The 4,170-nt window shown below is 39.5% G+C and overlaps 1 pseudogene across 1 annotated transcript; it reads left to right on the top strand.

The window, feature by feature from the left end:
- The first annotated feature begins 300 nt into the window (after positions 1-300).
- LOC113219915 lies at positions 301-1,048 on the top strand (annotated as a pseudogene). Its single transcript, XR_003306902.1, has one exon. The product of XR_003306902.1 is annotated as a peptidyl-prolyl cis-trans isomerase A pseudogene (transcript).
- Positions 1,049-4,170: the final 3,122 nt, after the last annotated feature.

The raw sequence follows: 4,170 nt of genomic DNA, 5'->3' as shown, positions 1-4,170 counted from the left end.
GCGGCCAGGCGCGGTGGCTCAAGCCTGTAATCCCAGCACTTTGGGAGGCCGAGACGGGCGGATCACGAGGTCAGGAGATAGAGACCATCCTGGCTAACACGGTGAAACCCTGTCTCTACTAAAAAATACAAAAATAAAAAACTAGCTGGGCGAGGTGGCGGGCGCCTGTAGTCTCAGCTACTCGGGAGGCTGAGGCAGGAGAATGGCGTAAACCCGGGAGGCGGAGCTTGCAGTGAGCTGAGATCCAGCCACTGCACTCCAGCCTGGGCGACAAAGCGAAACTCCGTCTCAAAAAAAAAAAAAAGGCTTTGCAGACGCTGCCGCCGAAGAAATTCTTGTACTACTAGCCATGGTCAACCCTACCGTGTTCTTCGACATTGCCGTCGACGGCGAGCCCTTGGGCCGCGTCTCCTTCGAGCTGTTTGCAGACAAGGTTCCAAAGACAGCAGAAAATTTTCGTGCTCTGAGCACTGGAGAGAAAGGATTTGGTTATAAGGGTTCCTGCTTTCACAGAATTATTCCAGGGTTTATGTGTCAGGGTGGTGACTTCACATGCCATAATGGCACTGGTGGCAAGTCCATCTATGGGGAGAAATTTGAAGATGAGAACTTCATCCTAAAGCATACAGGTCCTGGCATCTTGTCCATGGCAAATGCTGGACCCAACACAAATGGTTCCCAGTTTTTCATCTGCACTGCCAAGACTGAGTGGTTGGATGGCAAGCATGTGGTCTTTAGCAAAGTGAAAGAAGGCATGAATATTGTGGAGGCCATGGAGCGCTTTGGGTCCAGGAATGGCAAGACCAGCAAGAAGATCACCATTGCTGACTGTGGACAACTCGAATAAGTTTGACTTGTGTTTTATCTTAACCACCAGACCATTCCTTCTGTAGCTCAGGAGAGCACCCCTCCACCCCATTTGCTCGCAGTATCCTAGAATCTTTGCTCTCGCTGCAGTTCCCTTTGGGTTCCATGTTTTCCTTGTTCTCTCCCATGCCTAGCTGGATTGCAGAGTTAAGTTTATGATTATGAAATAAAAACTAAATAACAAAAAAAAAAAAAAAAAAAAAAAAGAAGTTGAAACCAAAGAAATAGGCTCCAGACACTCCCCTCTGAAGCAAGGGTGAAGGAAACAAAAACAAACATCTGTATTTAGCCAGTTCTTGGTTTTTCTTTCAACACAACTACAAGGCCACCAGCTATTAAAGGCCACAAGTTATGCCGATAATTCAGTTATGCTATAAATTACATAAACCTGTCATTATGTAATTAACTGCCTTTGTTTTGCTTCTGTAAGTTTACTTATTAAAAATCTTGTTCAGTCTTTGTTCAAGACTCAGCTTTTTGGATGTGAATCCACTGAGCCAGTGGATTCACTCATAAATATCCTCCTTTATTCACTTAAAATAAATATCCTCCTTTATTCACTCATACTGGTCTTTCTAATCCTCTGTGTCCCACGTTTCTTGGTGAGCCAGCCAGGAGCAGAGATGGCAGATTTACTGTCTTCTTTGCCTGTGGGGCTGGAGCCCTGATTCAAGAGAAACCTGGGACCCAGGTGCCCCTGGGAGAACTTCAGCCCGGAGGGGAAATCAGCTCTCCCATGACCTGGCATCCCTAACCAGCAGTGCAATGGAGCCTGAGAAGGGCTACAGGATGATAGTTTTCTTAAGTACTATGTTTCTGTATCCATCCCTTATTTGATTCTGATAATTAATTTCTACTTTATCAATTTAAATATTCACTCAACATCATCCAGATTTCTCTCCTTGATGCTTAAGTCCTCTGACATAAAATATTATTGATAAAAACATAAGCCTTTATTTGATAATTTTACAACAGAGAATTTCTTTAGCTTGGAAAGTACTACAATGAGTAAAAGGTCAGAGGACAAAATAAAAATGTGCATGCTCTTTACAGGGAAATATCCCTACTGAAGAGACCTTTGCTTGAATGAGCTGAAATGCAATGCAAATGTTGGGGTTTATTGTGTTGACAATATGCTGTCACCATGTAATCGCCATGGCTGCTGCATCCTGAGGACATAGTGACTTTCTTGACTACCTAGCCAGCCTCAATAGTACTTATCTTAGTTGATTTTCAACTATCAACTCTGAGACTAAGATTTAGCTGTTATGTCAATATTGTCAAAAGTGTAAAAATGACAATTTTAAAATCAAACATAGTTGAGCTTGATTTGGGTCTCTAGCTGTGTACCCAGGAGAAATTATTTTACATTCCTGGAGCTTCAGTCAATATGTATGCATTGCTGTATGTTTGTTTTTTTGGTGTAGGTTTTTGTTCATTTACATTTTTAAGGATATTTTTTCCTACTTTATGCTGATTTTGAGTTACACAAAACTTACCAAGAGCTCTATTTTAATACATTTTGGTTGAAAAAATTTTAAAATTGTCATTTTCACACTTTTGACAATACTAGGTTAAACTAGAAAATTGTGAACACATCATATAAAAAATAAAATTACTAAACTTTCCTCAGACTTCATCTGATTAAAACGAGGCTTCTGGGTATTTGAAAGCACCAAATTATTGATGAAAAATATCTATTTTGAACAGATTGTTGATCTTATATACACATTACTACTAAGTAAAACCTAATACAGCTTTGATTTCTGAAATATTTGTGAATGTCTATCACTATACTGAAAAATCAAGAAATTATTTAACCTGTCTAAATTTTGAGGAAAATATTTGCTATTTTAATTGAATGTCAGTATTCATGTAGTATGGCAAACCACCCATTTCTTTAGTATTCTGCTAGTTTATAAAATAAACCAGAATTTATGGAGACATTTGTAAAAAATTAAAAAAAAAATCTTTTCTAAAAAAAGTTAGACATCAGAAAATAGCGATATTAATGTTACTTTATATACGTAGTTTGCTAAACCCTACCATAATCTGTAAGGTTTTTTGTGTACAACAGATTACCTAAAACAAAATGAAATTTCTTTTCTTTTTTTTTTCTTTTAGACAGAGTCTCACTCTGTCACCAGGCTGGAGTGCAATGGTGCAATCTCAGCTCACTTCAGCCTCTGCCTCCCGGTTCAAGCAGTTACCTCCCTAGTAGCTGGGATTACAGGTGCCCGCCACCGTGCCCAGCTAATTTTTTGTATTTTTAGTAGAGACGAGGTTTCACTATGTTGGCCAGGCTGGTCTCAAACTCCTGACCTCAGGCAATCCGCCCACTCCAGCCTCACAAGGTTCTGGGATTACAGGAGTGAGCCACCATGCCCGGCTAATGAAATTTCTTTTTTAGGATATATATATATATATATATCCAGACAGACAGGAACTATGACTGCCACTTTAGAAAACAAACGTTTCAGCGCAATACAATGTTTTGTGTATGTACAAAAGGAAAACTAAACTTTGAAGTTTTCAAAATATAAACAGGAGCATTGTGATTCTAAGCTTTAAATATATAAAACAAATGTATCATTTATTTTTATTCTTATTATTATTATACTTTAAGTTCTGGGTTACATGTGAAGAACGTCAGTTTTATTACATACGTATACATGTGCCATGGTGGTTTGCTGCGCCCATCAACCCTTCACCTACATTAGGTATTTTTCCTAATGTTATCCCTCCCATAGCCCCCTAGGCCCTGACAGGCCCCAGCATGTGATGTTCACCTCCCTGTGTCCATGTGTTCTCACTGTTCAACTCCCACTTATGAGTGAGAACATGCAATGTTTGGTTTTCTGATCTTATGATAGTTTGCTGAGAATGATGGTTTCCAGCTTCATCCATGTCTGTGCAAAGGACATGAACTCATCCTTTTTTACACCTGCATAGTATTCCCTGGTGTATATGTGCCACATTTTCTTAACCCAGTCTATCATTGATGGACATTTGGGTTGGTTTCAAGTCTTTGCTATTGTGAATAGTGCCACAACAAACAGACATGTGCATGTGTCTTTATCGTAGAATGATTTATAATCCTTTAGGTATATACTCAGTAATGGAATTGCTTGGTCAAATGGTATATCTAGTTCTAGATCCTTGAGGAATTGCCACACTGTTTTCCACAATGGTTGAACTAATTTACACTCCCACCAACAGTGTAAAAGCGTTCCTATTTCTCCATATCCACTCCAGCACTGTTGTTTCCTGACTTTAACGATCGCCATTCTAACGGGTGTGACA

The sequence above is a fragment of the Piliocolobus tephrosceles genome, chromosome 21 (genome assembly GCF_002776525.5).
Source record: "Piliocolobus tephrosceles isolate RC106 chromosome 21, ASM277652v3, whole genome shotgun sequence".
Taxonomy (NCBI): domain Eukaryota; kingdom Metazoa; phylum Chordata; class Mammalia; order Primates; family Cercopithecidae; genus Piliocolobus; species Piliocolobus tephrosceles.
This window is presented reverse-complemented; position numbering and strand designations above follow the sequence as displayed.